Source organism: Amphiprion ocellaris, chromosome 9 (genome assembly GCF_022539595.1).
Source record: "Amphiprion ocellaris isolate individual 3 ecotype Okinawa chromosome 9, ASM2253959v1, whole genome shotgun sequence".
Taxonomy (NCBI): domain Eukaryota; kingdom Metazoa; phylum Chordata; class Actinopteri; family Pomacentridae; genus Amphiprion; species Amphiprion ocellaris.
The window spans coordinates 24673607-24693997 of NC_072774.1; the positions used below are offsets into that span (position 1 = coordinate 24673607).

The 20391-nt window shown below is 40.4% G+C and overlaps 1 long non-coding RNA gene across 11 annotated transcripts in view; it reads left to right on the forward strand.

The window, feature by feature from the left end:
* Positions 1-20391, forward strand: part of LOC118470753 (uncharacterized) — a 119789-nt gene that overhangs the window by 63444 nt on the left and 35954 nt on the right. For 4 of the 11 annotated variants that reach the window (XR_008602800.1, XR_008602803.1, XR_008602801.1 and 1 more), the window contains exons 4-5: positions 8909-9199; positions 14377-14439. This is a non-coding gene — a long non-coding RNA (uncharacterized LOC118470753). Of the gene's footprint in view, positions 1-8908; positions 9212-10077; positions 10263-14376; positions 16077-20391 lie in introns of those variants that run through there. The other 7 variants (XR_008602806.1, XR_004847897.2, XR_004847894.2 and 4 more) reach the window with 4 other exon arrangements.

A 20391-nucleotide genomic window follows, 5' to 3' on the forward strand; every position in this document is an offset into this window, starting at 1 on the left:
AAGGTGTCGAGCCTGCAGCTGTGTGATTGTTCAATGTCACCTCACACCAAACCTAACCCTGCTGACTTTTCACCTTTTGGAGGAGTGAACTCTGACCTCTCAAGAAATGACCCTTGATCTTAACAGGTCCTAATGGTGCAGAGAGGATTGCTGGTGACAGGAGACAGATGGAAACTCACAGTCATGTGAAGGCAGACACGCATGTGCTGCTGTGCAGACATCGAGACACGCTAATAGAGTGAAAAGGGTTGTTCTGCAGGCCCGAGGAGTGACAGCAGAACCGCTGGGAGGCTGAAACGCACAGAGCTCAGCTTACACAGGAAACTGCTGAGACATGCAGGTCATGTCTGCTTCAGTGTTTATAGAGCTTGCAGACACACACTCACTATGTGTTATCAATTCTCCTTTTTTGTGCAAGCTTTTGTGCAAAGCTTTGGCTAAAACTGTATTGTCGGCTTGACAAAGTAGGACCTGGTTTTGTTTACTCAGAACTACAGGTCAACTTGACATTGTTTTATTATTCTTGTTTGAGAACATGCATGCAAGTCTGCACAAACTCCCGCAAAACATGCATGAATACTACTCATGCATATACCTTACCTACAGTAATTGAGTTTCCTGAAGGTTAAACTGGACACAAACTAATTTGTTTTGGCCTCTGAGGGCTTCCTTCTCCTAAAATAATGAGCCTCATAGTTTACCCTTTACTAAACCTCCCCAGTAGACCACAGATGGCCTTTCAATTACTGAGCTAAAACATGCAGAATGGCAATGCATAGTATTATGATTGAACTGCATGAGGGACCACATTCATATCTCCTCGTGAGCACACACACAAACACACACACACACACATTTGCAAACATGCTTGGGCACATATGCACAGACAAATATGAAAGCATATGGCATGTGTACACGCACATAAAGACACACGTGCACACATGCAGGTCCAAATGACTTTCCTTATTTGCTTAGCAAGCAATCTTTGGTAGGGTCACTCCTGCTCACCCCTCCGCTGCACCGATCCATAACTGCAGCCCTCTGGGACCCAGTCAGGCCGACGTATTTGGAGAGTGATCTGAAGTTAGTTACTGTGCTGCTGCTGCTGACTCGCTCACATTGTACCAGAGATTTTAAATTTAAGATGAATGCAGCGAAGGAAGATTGACTGTCAGGTTATTGTTTCTGAAGTTTCCTTCATGTGACATCTGTCGTTTGTTTTCATTCCTCCAGTCTGTTAAGATAATTCATCTGCTCCCACAATGTGGCCACAAATAATATCCAAACTAAGAACGCGGACATTGTGGTCATTAAAATTTTCCCAAGAAGGGTGAAAAGTGGATAGTGGGAGGACTAGAATTATTCTTTTCTCACTCTGAAATCACTCTGGCCATGAGGAGCAGGGGATCAAACCACTAACCCTGCAATTAGCGGCTGACCTACACTACCTGCTGAGCCGCTGCCACCCCCCATGTGCAACAGAAATTTCAGTCAGTGATTTGAAGTTTTTCACAGCAGTGCTCTTTAATATTTATGGCTGACTTATTTAGTAAAACTTTTATGTAAACAGCCTTGTACCATTTACTTTTTTATGATCAAAATATCTTCAGTGGATGCCCATTGTTGCTATACTGATTAAACTGTAAGAGCGTTATTGGAATGTTAAAATGTTCACTCTTGTCATTTTCTCTGTGGTAAAACAGCATCTCTTACTGTCACTATGATATGACATGGTCTATGTTTTAGTGTAGGCATGCAGGCTGATAATTGTGGGTGATTAAGGAGATGAACATCAACCAAATGTCACAGAGTGTGGATTCCATTAGCGTAAACAAGGACACAGCTCAAGAAAAATAAAGTTTGAGAGTCAGGACTTTGCCAAACTTGTACTTTCTACTCATTATAATTCAGAAAATAACATATCTGAACTTGCTTATACAATATTTATAGAATATATGCTGATAGAGGGAGAAATACATCATGACAGGAAACCTCTGTAGTCTTTACGTCAGTGTGACAGCTAAATGCTACTTTTGGATGTTTTTTGTGTGAAATGTTTGCCTAAATTTGCCTTTTTAAAAATAGGCTCATACTGTGACATGATGAGATGAGAAAGTTGTGAAAAGCTGTATGTATGCAAGTCCTACTGTTTAGGAATATATAATTCTCTATTGATATGCTAAAAAGACATTTGGGATTGGGGTTTTAAAGGCAGATATCCACCAGGGAGTTGTGGGCTAGCAGAGGGTAGCTGCATAATCAGCTCTACCATCAGCTAACTGATATTCTGCATAATAGAGATGGGATTTCTGGGTCAGTGTGTGTGTGTGTGTGTGTGGCAGTAGCAGTGTTGGTGGGGGTTTGTCCTTTTATCTGCACGGATGTGTTCATGTCTGCATGTGTCCTATCCGCATGTGTATGCATGTGTGCCATCCATGTCGCTATGTTTATCGGGCTGTGTGTTCGTGTGTGTGTGCGTCTGGGGTGCTGACCTCTTTCCCCCAGAGGAAGGACAGTCCCCGTCTCATTAGGGAAGGGAGACTGAGAGTGAGACAGGGAGACAGATAGACAAGACGGCACAGAAATAACAAAAAAAAGAATCAGAGGGGAAAGAAAGACAGGGAGCAGCTGAGTAAGGCGAGCCACAGAATGTATTACAGGGTCAGAGGTCACTCATCCATTATCACAATGAACAGGGAGGTCCATGGCAAAGGAGGCCATGAAGTTTTCTTACTCACACACTCACAGTTGTACTTCCATGACTTTGGAGGACATTACATTGACTTACATTCATTTTCCAGAGACTTCTGCTTAACTAATGTTAACCTAGAGGAAAATTAAGCTGATCACAACTTGCTCTTCTACTGCTCCAGAGACAAAACTGTCATTCTCATTTCGGCCTTGTTTTTAGTTTAGCTTTTGTCTGATATGTTTCTCATGTCTTTTCTGATAAAATTCACAGCAGTGAAGTCATGCTCACATGACTTCAGAGGACGTTACGTTGACTTGCATTATTTCCTGAAGACTTCTGCTTAACTTAATCATCAATCGTACTGGCCAACTCTATCTCCAACTCTAATCTGAACCTAAACCTAACAAATTACTGCTCAGACTTGCTCTTCTCCAGCTCCAGAGACAAAATTGGTGTTCTCATTTCAGTCATTTTAGTTTCATTGTTATCTCATATGTTTCTCATGTCTTTTCTGATAAAATTCACAGCAGTCAAATTTCCGTCTGGGCACAGAGTCTTGCTTCCATGACTTCAGAGGACATTATGTTGACTTACATTCTTTTCCTGAAGACTTCTGCTTAACTTAGTCATCAATAGTACTGGCCTACCTCCAACTCCATCCCTAGTCTGAACCTAAACCTAAAAAAAATTCTGCTCAAAACTTGCTCTTTCATAGCTTCGAAGACAAATTTGTGATTCTCATTTCAGCCTCGTTTTAGGTTAGCTTTTGTCTAATATGTTTTTCATATTTTTCTCCTAAAATTCACAAGGACAAATTATTATTATTTTCTCAGATGAGCTACATGTGAGCTATATATGAGCTTTATTATATACAAGTAGAATACAACAACTGTACTGAGTTATACTTAGAGGTGATTCTGATAAACCTATTTCATTTCAAGCTCATGTTTCGCTTACATGTAGTTCAACTGAGAGAAAAAAATTAGCAGAAATTGGGGATTATCTAGCTTAAAACTCAAATATGACTCCTGTTGCCAGTTGTTCTCCTCTTTTCTCCCCTAATTTTAGGAGAAAAATATCAGACAAAATCAAAACTAAAACAAGACTGAAATGAGAATCACATTTTTGTCTCTAGCTGTCTAAGCTCTAGCAAAACAAGCTTTAAGAAATAAGATTTTTGCGCTTCAGAGGGCCTTAAGTTGACTCACATTCATTTTTTGTAAACTTCTCCTTAACTTAATCAACAGTAGTATTTGCCTATCTCCACCTCCAACCCTAATCTGACCTTAAACCTCCTTTAAATTTAATGACTTAAGTTATGAGGACTGTGTAAACAGATGTAGGTTCCCATAACACGACTTGCCCACATGCACACACACCCACACAACACAGATGAACACACCCGTCTCCCACTTCTCTCCGTGGGGGTGTATGTCACAATCCAGACTTGACTGTGGTTTAATTGACTCAAGAGCCAGTGTGTGGGTGTTTGAGGTTTAGGAAATGGGGGAAGAGAGGTGGAGTGTTTGTGTGGCGGTACAAGATAGTGTGTGTTAGTGTGTGTGTGTGTGTGTGTGTGTACAGACAGAAAATGTGATCGTCAGGTTCCATGTGTGTCTAAGTGCACCCAGAGCTCTGCTTGCATTTGTGCGTGTGGTCGCGTACTTTGGTGCATCTGTGCAAAATGTGTGGGTGTAAACACATATGATTACTCAAAACTCAAGAGTCTCGATGCAGCCTGCGTGCCAACTGATGCAAAAGGCAGGTTCAAACTTCTTTTTAAGGTATAGAAAAAAAAGTTTCTAAGAACAGAGAGGCTCTAAGGGCAGCTGTAAAGCCTGAGAAAATCAAAGGAACAAATGTAGCTCTGGTTGTTGTTCATATTCAAGTCATTAACTGAAATCTGTAGGGGAAAGAAAAAAGGGGGATTTGGAGTGGGGGAGAGAAGAGGTTGAGTGATGGAGAATGTCATGATAATCTTAGGAAAAAAAGAAGAACAGAAGTACAAAGCAACCACAACAGAAGCCCGAAACCTCAACAAAGCCCACCACCTCATGATCACAGAGTGGTGCGGTTCATCTGACAGGAGGTTCCTGTACTTATTACAGTCATAATCTAAACTCCTCCTGTGTTCACGCTACAGTATTTGGGTTTACACATGCCGAAAAGATCAAGAACTATCGGTGGGCCTGAGCTCACTGATGCTTTTTCCTGGAGAACATACTTCCTTAGTGTACATTTTGGGCTCTAAAAGCTCCTCTCATATTCCTTTTTCCTTGACTGACTTCAGATTGCCGAGCCAGAGTCACGCCTGCCTATTTGAATGCTTACATGCAGATATCATGATGCTAGATCACTGCAAAATGTTATTCGTGTACTGCTTTGAAGAAAGCCAAAGATGAATGGGTTAAGGATGAGAGAAAGATTGATGGCTACAGAGAGAAGAAAATGTGGAGAAACAGCCGAGGGGAAGCAGAGCATTGGACTGAGAAACAGATAGACAGCGAGGACGGAGATAGAGTGAGAGTCAGAGACAGGAAAAAAGAGGCAGAGAATTAAAGGAACCACAACAGAAGCCCAATAAGTCCCCTTCTCCTCATGCTGCTGGGGTGTGGTGTCGGGGATCTGGCACAACTTCCTACAGCGCAGCCCCTTTCTAAACATCTCATATATATACCCAGTCAGACACAAAGTCACAGCTAACCACATCACAACCTTGTGCATGTGTGTGTGTCTGTGTGTGAGTCCGTGTGTGTGGGGGTGTAACCACTCGGCTCAGCTGCTCCCAGGCTCTGAGAAAGCACTCGCTGCCTGAGCGTGTCAGAACTGTCTCTTGATCTCATCTGTCTTTTTATTGCCTAATCCCTGTCTCTCTGCTCATTCCTCTCTTCCTTCTATACCCAACTTTTTGTCCTTCATCTTCTGCCTTCACCCCCAACAACCCCTCTCCAGATTGCTCCTTGGAGTTCGACTGTAACCTCAGTTGCTCTGGCAGCATGATGTTTTTCAGTTCGGGCCAATAAATGTTGTACCTCTTCCCTGCTTTTCCTGCATACTGTACTTGTCTTTCTGATGTCTGCCTTGTGCACTGAACCTCGCACAGATCTCCAGTTTGCGAAAGATGAGTTTCAGATAGTAGCCAACCCACCATATGGGTCATTTATTCTCTCTCCCAATGGGTTGAGAGTGAGACGATGGTTTGCTCATGAATGTTTCATTCTGGTTTACATAACAGTGGCTCAGCTCTTTGGTAGCACCCACTGAATGTGTGATTAGAAAATGCTGTCTGTTCCGCTCACCCTCTTCTTACTCTGCGTCTGTCAGTCTCTCTTACATTCTCTGTCCCTTTAAATTTGCCTCTCCTTTGCTTTCTGTCTCATTGCATGAAAATAACATCAAGTAATCGAGACATATTCACATCAAGCGGCATCCCCTGTTCTCGTTGTTTTTCAATTTGTCTTATTGGCATGGCATGTTACATTTGTGTTGCCAAAGTATTCACAGAAGGAAATAGTAAAGAAACAGAGAGTTGACAAAATATGCCAATAGCAATAAAACTACGGCATTAAGGCAAAACATAGAACAACTGAAAAGCATTCAAAAAGTCTACAGGTCAATACAGCTGCATAATATTTATTTGTTTGTTATATTCATATTAAATATATACTGTAGATATATTTCCATATGTACCTAACTGGCAAAAACTTCATGAAATACATGGAGAATGATAAATGAATGCTAAATTTCAAAGCACCATTGACAAACTTGAGTATGGAAGGGTAAGCATAAAAATACATCTACAGATATCCTTACATGTGAAACTGAACATAGGCACAGCAGCTCTATGACCTAAATGCTAATATTAGCATGCTAATATGTTCACAGTAATAGTGCCAGCATGCTGATGTTTACTGGCTATAATGTTTACAGTGGAAACTGGCTTAATTTAAGGTGTGTGCATGCAAACTTACAAAATTTGGCAAAATATACAAGATAGAGCTAAGGCTGATGGGAATGTCATTGGTTCTGTGGGAACCTGGTTATACACAAGTATGGTTTGAACAAAAATTCTGACTCAGCATTGAAATTAAATTCAGGAGAAAAACTAATGAAAAATCAGAGGATTAACAAAATTATTATAAATCATCCCAAGGGGGACATGTACTGTATGGGTGGGCCAATTTTAATGGCAATGGATCAAATTATTCAAAGAATATCCCTGTCATGGTGACGCTAAAATGGGGGCTGCTGTGGTAGAGCGGGTTGCCCACCGATCACAAGGTTTGGCGGTTCAATCCCCGGCCCTTCTGCATGTCAAAGTGTCCTTGGGCAAGACACTAAAGGCAGGTACCTCGCATGGAAGTTTTGTTGCCATGTGTGTGTGGATGTGAAACATTGTAAAGTGCTTTGAGTATCAATAAGATAGAAAGACGCTATGTAAGTGTAGAGCATTTATCATAGAGATGACCTTAAATGTGCCACAGTTCCTTGATTAGTGCCCAAATTTAATTAAAATCTGTTGCAGTTTTTAGATTTTACCTATAGCAAGTTCAAAAACAAACAGGACCAGCACAATACCATCTGTGGTAGAAGTATATTTTATGCATAGCATGATTGATTGTTTATTTAGTTTCCATCCATATTTGTCTTGTTTATACTAGTTTGTACAATAAATGTAAAGTCTGTATTGCAGCATAGCAGGTAAACGCAGGTGCAAAGACTATTTGTCTTCAATCTGTCTTCCATGGAGGTGGCGGGAGACAAACTCTGTTAGTACTTTGCTAAACTACTGTTACTTTAATATAAATGAAAGCGTTTTTCTACAAAGGTCATAAAGCCTGGACTAGCTTTTCCAAAATTTTGGTACATTTTATTACTTTTGTTTTTTAAAATGTGCAATGTGTAACTATTTGTGTTTTCTTTTTCCATCTGGTGATATTGTGGTAGAAGTAGAATTTGCAGACTGCTTTACCAACTTTTCTAGTCCTGTTCTTGTGCACTTGGTCTCAGCAGGTCAATACGTATGAGGTGATGACTGAGCAGATTCATTTCTTTTTGTCTGCAGTTACTTACACAGGGATGAATGTTGTCCTCTTTGTGGACAGCTAGAAACCTCCCTTGTGTCAGTCTGACTAATATGCAAACATATAATCATCATCTTGATTAGCATGCTAATGTTCAAACTTTAGAATCTCCTGCCTCAACCAAGTCCTTGCCATTAATGAAATAAACTACATCAGAATCAGAGGACTCTATGAGCCAGATTTATGTACATGAAAACACAAATTTCATCCAGTTTGTGCATGCAGTCTGCCTGTAATTAGGCTCTGATTTACTGCAGCAGCAGATAATGACATAATCAGCCACTATGACTGCATTGCTGCCTATTCCTTGTGCATTATTGACTCTGGTTCACATAAATCTAACAACAGAAGTTTTGTGAAATAATTCAAGAGGAAGCTACATGTGTGATACTACCCAAAGATTAATAAAAGAGTTAATATCTGCTCATAAAAACTATTTCTTTGCTTCAGAAGAGGGAAAGAGGGAGAGACATGAATTAGAGCAGAATCTTTCCTTTATTGTGAATACATTATAGATAAAGCAGCTTTAATTGTAATTGCGCTGAATGACTCCTCCATCAGTTGTGGTCCGACACTCGCTCCAAAAGCTGCTATTATAATTTAGCTGTGGTGCTAAGTAGAGACACCGCTGTGTATGAGTCAGGTTTGAGACGAGTCCCTCTAACCACCCATAAATGTGAAAATAGTTAATGTGTTTCCATGCTGGTTCAGACATCTATTTCTGAATCAGTTGTGGTCCCGACCTCAGTTCCTTCTCCTTTAAACCAATACTGTGTATGAGTCAGGTTCTGTTAGCCATTTATAAACACTGTGCTGAGCAGACAGACACCCATAATGTCTGCCAATGTCTCCTCCAGCTGCCAGATATCTTACTGCTGGGGCTCTAAATGTTTCCTTAACTGGACCCTGAATATAGTTCAGGGTTCAGGGGCATTAAAAGATTTTAGTATGTTTTTGATAGATGTAAATTTCACCTCTTGTATATTTTTTCTCCTATGAATTTTCACTTTTCATTCTGTCTCCTTGTCTTTCACTTTGTCGATGCCTGTGTACATGATAACTGTGTCTGAATCTGGCCTGCTGGTATGTTTAGTTAAGATTTTCCCTCTTTCTCTCTCTCATTCTGTGTCAGGTCCTCTTGGCCATTTAGTAGACTGACATGCTGACAGACAATGCCCATGAATGATGAATGATGACCGGAGGTCTGTCTGGTGCCAACAGAATGCATAATACAGCATAGATACAGCATTTCCAGTTCCCCTCACCAGGAACATGGTGCTGCTCCTGTATCATACTATTGCAAGATTTGCCCTCAGCCGGACACCAGGAGCACTTAAAGTGGAAATCAGCTGCAAAACCGCCTTCAGGAATGTTGTTTTCTACCTGGAATCCTAAATGAAGGAGCTTTATAAAGGATTGGCTGGTGAGTCCTGAGGTAAACTGTAAATTTACAGCAGATGTCCTCTGGTAATGTGTTAAGTCTGTATTATTATATTACTAATAAACAAAGTGAGCTTAGATCTAATTCTATGGTGGGTTATAAACTTTTTAGTGCCACAATAGTATGGGATGGATTTAATTTTACACTGCATAAAGCATTAAGCTATAATGTGGTTTTGATACAGAGCAAATTATTATATTTTACATTATTTTACAGTTAATATGAATATGTGTTTTTCTTCAGTTTATTTTTTGTGAGGGATTGGTGAGAACATTTTAGATCTGTGTGCATATACTGTACATTCCTGTATACGGTGAGTGTGTGAAAACAGACTCGGCATATAGGCATGTTTACACTCCTGCATCTGTTTGTGTGGGTGCAGCTACACCGGCAGTTTGCAGACATGTTCCCGTGCATGTGTCTGCATGCAGATTGCTGTGCTGTAGATTTGTGTCCCAGTGTAGAAGCATGTGCAGTTATCATGTTGGCATGTGTGTGTGTGTGTTTCTAGTATGTAGGTCACCAGTATATTCCTGATGAAGTCTAGTCCTCTGGAGAACTCTACTGATATGAGGGCCTAAATTAGACACTATTATCTCTGTGTGTGTGTGAGTGTGTGTCTGTGTCTCTCTCTCTCTGTGTGTGTGTGTGTGTGTGTGTGTGTGTTGAGAGAGAGAGAGACACTATTATCAGATGAGAGCCTCACAGGCATGTGTTTTCAATTTTGTGCACATGCATGCTTTTACATGTAAGAGCAGCATCATGAGTGTGTTTGTGCGTAGGTGTTAAATTGCATGCTACTTCCAACATAATGTATTTATGTATGTGAGTGAAAATGACATGCTGGTATCATCTGACAGGCTTGTTACCGCTGACCTGAGACCGTAAACCCTCAGCCCTCGATTTTACCGACTGCTGGCACAGAAAGCATGTCCATATTGCCACATTACCAAGCCAAACTGCTAATAAGCCTCAAGCACCACTCCAAGAAAACTATGTAGTCACTGGAGCTATCCCATAGCCATGTGTTACGGTTCTACTGAAGGTAGGAAATACACCCATGTAAGGATGAGCAAATGCGCTAATGTTCCTTTTTTCCTCTTAAAATAAGCTCAAAACATCCAAATGATTCCATGCATTGCTGTTATATCATGGACTTTCATGTGGCTACTGAAAAGATAATGAGGTTTCTTTTCCAGAATCGCATTTTTTATGTCACTTCCAAAATGATCTGTGCTGGTTTGTTGAAACATTACCTATAATCCACCCTTCCCTTCGTTCCAAGATGTCTCATTTCGCAGCAGCCTAGTGTCTGTAAGTCACAGGGACAATACCACATGCAGTCAATCTGTCAAACCAATTCGGAATTTTGCCAGAGCTCAGCCCAAAAGTTATACTCAACCTGAGAGAGATGAATGGGAGTGAGAATGTCTACCTTTGAAAAGCTCCATGCTTTGACCAAATCATATGCTGTCACTCCTAAGCTTTACAAGGCCTGCACTTTTCATCAAAGCCCTCGATGGCTACCTTTCACAGCACTGTCGAATACACCCTCAAAAGCTTCCCTCCCTCCTTTCCTCCCATCCCCTCCCAAATCTCTTTCTTCTTCCCTCCGATGTCTACTACCCCTCTTCCCTGCCTCCGCCTCCCCCTCTCAATCCTTCCATTCCCCTTGTCCTTAATCCCTCCATCCCTCCCTCCCCTCCTCAATCAAACCCTCAAATCCCTCCAGGTTTTTTTTTTCTGTGTCTATGTGACTTCAGTACTGTCAAGGTAGATGAAACAAGAGAAATTCAGATTCATCACAGTCATAACCTGCCATGATAATAATCCACCACTGTTCTTCCCTTGTGGCGGTAGACCAATGTTACTGGCCTTTTCGGGGGTTTATTTGCATATTTGTTTCCCCCTTTGTTTCTTTTGATGAATTATTTACTGTGGAGTGAAATGACAGCAGAGATCAGTGATGATTGCTGTTGCGGGTGGATGAGTGCCTTTCTCCTCTTTGTAATTGTTCCCCTTTTCGCGATTTTCAATCAAGTTTTTCACTCATGTTTCCCAGTGACAACAGACAAGAAATGGAGGGAAAAAAACACATATTTTAGCACAGTGGAACCTTTCCACCGTCTAGCGGGAATGCGAGCTTCCTTTGTTGTCGTAATGATTACAGAGTAGGAAGAAGCAGCGAAAAAAGGGGAAAAAAGGGAGACAGTAGAGATCAAATGGAAAAATACTGTAAACACAAATGTGCTGGGAGGCCAATTCACACACCTCCCACACACAGGACCAGTGAGCTAAAACACACACATCCTGCTCTTCATCATGCAGCCATTAAAGAGACTTGATTAGGCTAAGATGAAGTGATAATAGTAGTTGCAGTTTGTGATCCTTTTCAGTTAAGTTTGAACACAAAGTCAAACTGAGTGTCTCGGTGCTCAAGGTTCCGGCTGCACATGCAAACATAACAACGAGCTGTAATCACAGCGAGTTCTGTCCACATAGATGCCTTGATTTTGTGAGACTCAGAATCTGTCTTCACAGTGTGTATCAGGGATTTACCACATGCACACACATTCATACAACACACACTGCCACCCTGTCCCTGTATTGCCCTATCCAAGAATAACAATGCATAATTCATGTCCCGAAGTCTCGTCTGCAGACAAAAGTCAGTGTTTGAATGTATTATTTATTGAAAACAGCTCACATGATGAATCCTTTAACAAATAGACTAAGCACTCTACCTATTTCATTTTCTCTTGCTGTTGGTGTTTTGGCATAGATTTAAGTGCGCTCATTAACTGTGTTGAGGATGTGAAGAGAGGAGTGGAACGGCGGGGGAGAGGGAGATATATAGAGGGAGGGAGGGAGGAAATGAGGCCGAAGGATAAAGGGATAATTTTTGTAAAGGTATGAATTAATGAGAGACTTGTGCATTGCAAGTTAATTAATTGAACAATGAAATGCTGTAGGGACGGAGCTATAACTTTTCAGACTTCAACGCATCTATGTAGTAAAAGTTTACTCTTGCTGCCCAGTGGGAATTTAAATTTACTTAACTGCATTTCAGAAACCTGGATGTAATAGATTTGTGTCAGAGCATGCTAATGTGATGTTTCTGCTGCAGCACACTCCAGTAAAATTAGTACAAGAAAACACACACACTCGCCAATGTCACGGTTGCACTTGTTGTGTGGACAGTTTGCCTTGAGGATGGGAGCAATTTATCGTGGAGTGAAGGGAGCATTTGCCATCCTATGCTAATGCAGTCATCATTTATTCCAGTGTACTTGTACTTTTTTCCCCTCTTCTACTCCACCCCTTCACCATCCATCACTCATCTAAGGCATGAGGTATTATCTTTGCCGGGCGCTGAATATTCAGTCTCCCCTTGGATGGGTGGAGACACACACACACACACACACACACACACACACACACACACACACACACACACACACACACACACACACACACACACACACACACACACACACACACACACACACACACACACACACAGAATCATTTTTGTTAAATAAAAAAAATCAAATCTGGTCTAGCAAAGGTTGAATAATTGATGCGTTATGTTAAAAAAGGAATGAAATAATCATAGCCTGTTGGATGTTGGAGGAACATCAAACCCAGAGCTGGAGCTTGGCAGACTGGGCTGAGCAGGATAGTGGCCTTATGTATTTGGGATGGCTGCCCTGTAAAGTCATAATGAATAGCAAAGAGTTAGGAGATTAGGAGATTTTTGTTCTGCACTGTACCTGACACTTTGTGTGTGCCCACCCGTGTTTTTAACAGCGTGACCGGGGTACATCTATCCGGCATTAATGCAGGAAGATTTTCTTTGGTTTCAGTGTGTCGGGGGAAGGTTCCAACCAGACTGCAAAAAACGGATAAACGGCTGCAGGAGAAAGTGACACAATAGGATATAGAATAAGTTGGTGCGGCGCCATAAACAATGCCTCTCAGGGATGCAGCAACAAATTAATAATCTCACTTGATGTTGCTTATTGAGGTGTGTAACGCTGGTTTGAAACAGACATTTGTCTTTTTTTTTTTTACTTTACCATTAAACAAAATGTTGAATATTGTTATTTTGAGCTGAAATCTGAGTGTGATGTTCTGAACACCTGACTCACCAAATGGTTTATAATAAACTAGCAGTGGCAGCTTTACTGTTCTATAAGCTCACAGTGGTGCTGAATGAGATAATATCTGCCTGTTTGCCACTGTGGGCCTCGCTTTAATGGCTGTAACAGTCAGCTATGAATATATACATACTGTACATCTCTTTATAGATCCACACTCACATGCACAAACACAATGCATCATTATTATTATAATGAAGATAAACTGTTTTTATGTTTAGGACCACCTTTTAAGACTGTCCCCATTTGGGATGCTACGACTGTGCATGATGAAAATATTAATTCTGGCTCCAGTGAGACGTGTGCAACCGTGCATCTCTGACCGACACTGTTTCATGATTCTGTAGATTTTCCTATAGAGCAGCAAAGGGATGTAAATGTTTATTGTTATTAGCACTGTTTCAGTTTTTCATTTGCCCTCTGCGCTTTTGTCCACTGGCTCCAACTTGGTTTTAATAGATGATCTCAGGGAATGAGTCACATTTGTCCTGCTTTTCATTGTTGGGTTGGGTTTAGGATTCTGTAGATACTTAAATACACTATATGTGCAATAAGGGACAAGATGTGAGCAGCATGATGAGTTGCAGGAAGAAGGGTCAGTGATGAAATGTGTCCAGTGAGTTGAATACCTTTGAAAGAGAGAGAAAAATGCTTTATTTGGTTTTCTTTTTTTTTTTTTTGAGGTAGAAATATCATAAACATAATTGGGCATAATTCTTTTAATTGAGTTTGTGAGAACGTTGCGTGTGAAATACTGCGTCAGCTATAACTGCATGTGCTTCTTGATACAGTAAAGTTAAGCAAGCTTGAATAAATTCAGAACACCATGGTGAACTTCTGGATGCCCCAAACCATTTGCAAACGGTGACATTTTATGTGGTCCCCACTCTTTCTTCATCCAAACCCTTCCATCCGTTATGTTTCGGTGCCCTCTGACTAGTCAAACAGTGTTCGACTCAGGGGGGCTTATTTATTAATTCACTGTTTCCTCCGTTACAGGCCTCCTTCATTGTAGTCCACATTGCACGAAGACCACCTCACAGGGATTTTCCTCTTCACCAGGTAACCACAAAGAGTAAAAGGAGCACATTATCCACATGTACAGCCCTCCACCCCTCCCACAGCTTTCGCTGCTGTAAAATGCTGACCACCAGCACAGCAAGGCACGCACACACACACACACACACATGCACAGACACACACACGCACACACACACACACGCACACTGCATATCTTTGTGAGGTGTTATACACCAGTGACCACCAACACAGGGGTCTCAGTGTTCTCTAATCCACACTCAGGCTGGAAAGACTGCCCCATGCAGTGGAGGGATTACACTGTCGGATTAATGGGAGTTTTAATTTGAGTCATTGTAAGAGCCCTTGATAACAAGAAAAGGTGGAGGAAAGAATGCCTCTGCTGCTATTAAGATATGAAACATGGTGCAGCTTTACATTATATCTACTGCATTATTTCACATCGTGCTCTATATGTGTCGTCTAAGATTGTTAAACCTACTATGACTATTAAAACTACTACAGATGTTAACATGGCTATGTGCTAGTTGCTGGTTTTACTTTTATAGGGTTGAAGGAAATGAAGTCTCTCATCAGCTCACTTGTTAGCAGCTGCTTAACTCGACTGTGTAGAAAACATATTTGTAAGTGAATGTAGTCAATCAGCCTCAGTTCACGAATGCCAGATGCCTGACCATCTTCAGTTTGACTGATTTCTTTTTAAAGTGCTGAATACTGATTGAGTTGATCGTGTGTAAATCTGGGCTCATAGGTAACAGTTTTAGAGTTAAAAATCCTTTAAAAAAGGTGGGATCATGATGATTGCTTCATTTGACTCCACCAATCTGTGGATCAGTGTTTGAGGTGCCAGGATTTGCTAACTAGCTGGAGTCCTGAAATTCTGCAGGCTCATTGATATGTACATATGGTCTCCAATGGTACAACCCTATTTGATAGAAGAATAAAAAACAGTTAAATGATGGTGCAAATTTGGTCAAAAAAGATGCCATGTTTCTGTCTTCTTCAATATTCCACCAACAATAAAACCTTTATTTTTCACCCTAAGAGGAAGATTTTTTCTTCCCGGTGATTGGCACCAGCAAGAGCTTTAAAAATGTAGAGTATGGTGCCAGCCGGTGGTGTAATTTGATAAAAAAAACAAACAGTGTCATCCATGTGTATCATCTGTATGACATATACCAATAAAGATCATGTGTACATATCAATAGGCCTGCAAAATTTCAGGATTCTTACCACGTTATTTCTCAATTTATTCCACTTCAAACATTGATAACTGGATTGGCGTGAAGAAAACTATGCAGAAATCGACATGACCCCAACTTCTTTAGAATTTTTAACTCAAAAACAAATGTTGTTTGTGACCCAAGATTCTCCACACATTTTACTTAATAACACACGGATGCACAGAGAAAAAACAATAAAATATGGGACGGTCAGGGGTGAACTTTTTTAATAACCCACTGATATAAACTTGAAATGAAAGGAAGCAAAATGCATTGGTTGAAATATTTTACACAGGAAACATGACTGCACTTTGTTTGATCCAGTTTTTGTCTGTTCAGATCAGCTTTCCTCCTACTTTTTTTTTTTTTTTAAGCATTCTTTGTATGCTTTGTTGTTCTTAAAGTCTTGAATAAACTTCCTTTCCAATGCACCATGGACATGTAGTGTGCAATGTGTTTTGTCCAGTTCTGTTCTGTTTCAAGGTTACACCAAGGAGCTGTATTTTAGCATGAGCAGTAAAGTAGTGACCATGTAAGTGAAGATAAGTGTCATAGAGGAATGAAAGAAGATAATGCTAGAAGATGCAAAACTCTTAACATCAGTGTCAGAGGTCCTTGGTTTGCCACAACAAACAGTTGGTACTTTCTGAAACTGCAGGTGGGCACATAAATATAAAAGAAATGAGCAACCTGGTGCACAACTCCGATACTGTAATAGATTTTCAGGCAGTTATTTTTAGTTTTCATAAAATATTAATGATGATGACCTTGTCTGACTTTGTGGATATCAGTTCATATACTATTGAATTCCTAAACTTTGGCACTATGTGTTAAAATGCCAATATCTTCAGCACTGTAAAATATGATGTATTTGGATTTAAACATCCCCAAATTAAAACTGAGACCTTAATGAAGCATCCATTATTTGATTACAACAACCAAACCCTTGGATCTTTGTGGTTGTTGATCCATTATACTTATTAAAACCACACTGACGAACTAAATAGATTTCTGAAAACTGCTGGTTGGAATTTTAATCAGTCCCTTCCCTTAGAATTAAAACTGGAAACTCAAAGAGGAATGTGAACATTGATCATTTCACTCTTCTGCACCGTATGCAATGGTTGAAAAATGAAAGGAATTTCATCACTGACATAAGCTGACAACACCCGTATCATCTACTTTTGGCTTTGCTCCAGTTTTATTGCATTCATCATTCAACACAGATTTCAGACTGTTAAGATTTGGACAGTTTTTTGTTAAGCAGGCTCTGAGCTTCAGCATATTACATTTTAAATAAAATAATGGATACTGCATTAAAGTGCCAAGCCTCAGCTGTAATTTGGTGTTTATGTGAGGTTTATGAGATTTATGAGGAGGTTTATGTCAGGACTGAAAGAACTATGAGGGAGAGTATCCCGTCTAACATGTAATACCCAAATTGCAAGGGTCTAAAAGTAATGGGATACTTGGTTGTGCAATGTTCTTTGGCTAGCTCTGTATCATTTCAAGGTTACACTAAAGAGCAACTTTTCATTTCAACATGAGGAGTAAAGGAGGGACCACTCAAGTGGAGGTACAAATAACAGAAGAATGACAGCAGATATTGCAAAAGGATGCAAAACTTTCATCATATCAGTATCAAAAATTGCTGGTTTGCCAAAGTCAACAGTTTCTACAAATGCAGGTGTGCACAGGGAAAAGGGTAAAACAACTTAGTACACAACTGTTGTGGATGAGCAAAAAATCCTGTATGGGAGTAAACATAGTTTTATTAATAAGACAAGACTTTATGCCCACAACCTCAGAGCATTAACTCCAACCGCAACCCTCTGCTGAAGCTCAAAAACAGAAATTTTTACCGAAGTTTTGGATAATGTGTGGAGGAATATAGAAACAACTCATAACCCAGAGAATACAGCCTCATCTGGCCATTCTGTTCTGGCATGCATGGTTGCAAATGGAGATGGCACATCAGCATTTATTGATCATTTCAGATCAATAAGTTTCAGAAGTAACAGGCCAGATGCCGATGTATGCAGGAGCATTCTCAGGGCTCAAAGAGTTCTCAACATGGATGACATTTCATTATTCAGCAGAATCCAGACATACGGCCAGAGCAACCAAAGAACTTTCAGGGTGAAGGGGTGGAATATCCTTGACTGGATCACAGTCTGAGTGAGCTGCAGTCCAGACTGTTAACAACCAGACTGAAAGGAGAGAAGTCCCACAACAAGCTCTGAACTAACGGTGTCTACAGCCGAGACCTTGGAGATCATCACCTGGGAAGATGCAAACGTCTGCTGATGTGTCAAAGATTTCAGACAGTTATTGACTGCAAAGGAGCTTCACAAAATATTATTTATGATGACCTTGTTTGACTTTGTGGATATCTGTCCATATAGTTTGGAACCCTAAAATGTTGGCACTCACTATGTGTTAAAATGGCAATGTCCCTATGGCTAACTCTAAAACTAAGACTTTAATGAATCCATGATTTTATTTCATATCCAATGGGGTGTAGCACAGCATCTGAAAAATAAAAGAGAAACTACCCAAACACTTACTATTAGACTGCAATTAATTCTATGCACACCAATCAAATGCAGCAAAAACTTGCACATGCGCACTGCAAAAACTGCTCTAAATTTTTCTCAACCTTACCTTTAGCTTTACCCTTAAGTTTACAAGGTCTGCATGTATGATTTTATTTCATGCAATTGTATACGACTTACTCTGCAATAAATACTTTCTGGGAAGTTTGATTGAAAACACACTAACTGCTCGGCTGCTGCTTCCGAAGTCACGCACATTATTTCAGTATTTTGAAGATCTTTTTCCCATTTTCATGACATCCCACTGACTCAGTATCCTGCCTGCAGCTTTGTTGACAGCTGTAAGCCTCATAGGACTCAAGTGCCATCACCAGACTGAAAGAGCATTTTACAGCTCTGTTTGGCCTTGCTGAGGCAGCTACATGAATCATACTCTGTTGGTATTACTAGGCAAGATATTGCTGCTCAGATCTGTTACATACAGGGAGTAAAAGACATTGACAGAGAGCAAAGAAATGTTATTAGGAAAAATAAAGATGAGGGTGATACTTGGCTATCAGTGCCTAGTTAACACTTAATGTATTGAGCAAAGCCGCCTCGCACAAAAAATGTATTAGTTTCACAGTAAAGGGTGTGAAATTGTGAGATGCCTGAGCTTTGTGTCGTCCATTTATTTCTACTGGACTGTGTTCTGATCATGACTGGCGGGTTTCATGTCACGGTACCACAACCGTCTTTACACATAAAAACACAAACAACGGCCGCATTTGGAGGTTACAGAGGTGAAGTGTTAACTATGGGTTCTTGATTGAGAAGAATAAAGATCAAGACCTGTATCGGCGTTTTTATTGGGTTTTTTAGCGTTTTCAGCTAGCCTTTGCCTACATTTATGGTACAATACTACTTGGTTAAGTTTAGGCACCAGAAATACTTGTTTAGGAGAGGGGAAAAAAGCTCTGGTTGTTTTCTATGTAGCCAGGGGTAAAGAGTCCTGTCCCAAGAGTTGCCCAATACTCTGCTTTTTGTGAAAACTACATTTTTTGTCCAGTAGACCAACATAGATAATTTTGCGAGACTGGACTGTAACATTGGCTTGGTGTTGGAATTAAATCAGTCCCATTATTTATTTATTCATTTTTTCCCTGTATGCCGTACATTGATAATCCTTCCCCTGCCTATGTTTTTGAATGCATAATATACCTAAACAAAGCCAAACTGTACAGAACATGCCTTTTTTATTATCCCCCTGCTTTCTTACTTCAGCTTAGATAGAAATTGTAGACTAAGACCGACATTTTTCATTCTCTAGAAATGATGCACGCATGATTAACCTGAACACTGTAAGAAACTAGAAGGCTGGAACTATCTTTATGTGTTTTCTGTTAAAAATACCAACACGACTGCACAAAAAATGCAACGTGAGCAGCAAAAAGGAGCATCTTTTGTGACTGGAATAGCTTTTCATGCTGAGATGTACATTTGAATTGAATATAACCTAGCAGCTCAAATTGTAATGTTTTAAGCACTGAATTGTGATGTGCCTCAAAATCGGCAAATTGGGACATCCTCGTTGATATGGAGATGCTTTTGGCAAGGAAAATGGCACGGCTCATATATTATGCTAAAAAAATACACATTTGAAAGAGAAGTCTGATGCTGTAAGCAGGAAATTGGGGGTAAATTGGCACATTCTCGCAGCTTAAGCTAATTGTGCTCGTGCTATTGTCAGGGCGTTTCAGGGTGACAGACAGATGGGTGAGGGCTGACACATGTTTTTGGAGGAGTTTAAAATTCAAATGCTCCTCATGTGTGAATGCAGGCACCTGGGGTAATCAGCTGGCGGTATGTGTGTGTGTGGTGTGAGTGGCGTGCAGCGCTGATTTTACCCATAAGCCTCTCTGTCCCTGCCTGTCTTGCTGTCAGGGTCTCACCTCGCTTTCTGGTGTCAGGTACACTGTCATGTTTGCTGAATGATTTGGAATCATCCTGGTAGAAGGAAAAAAAAAACATACTGTTGCTACATATTGTAAAAAAAAAAAAGGAAAAGGTTTAAAATGTGAAGGCAAGGTATTTATTTCTGTTTGAGCTCCTGGGTACGGTTGATCTCAATGCTATTAAAAATTCATTCGTTGCTAATACCCTCCCACGCGTCGTTTCCCATCTCCCTCTCCCTGTCTCTCGCTGTAGAATGCTCATTT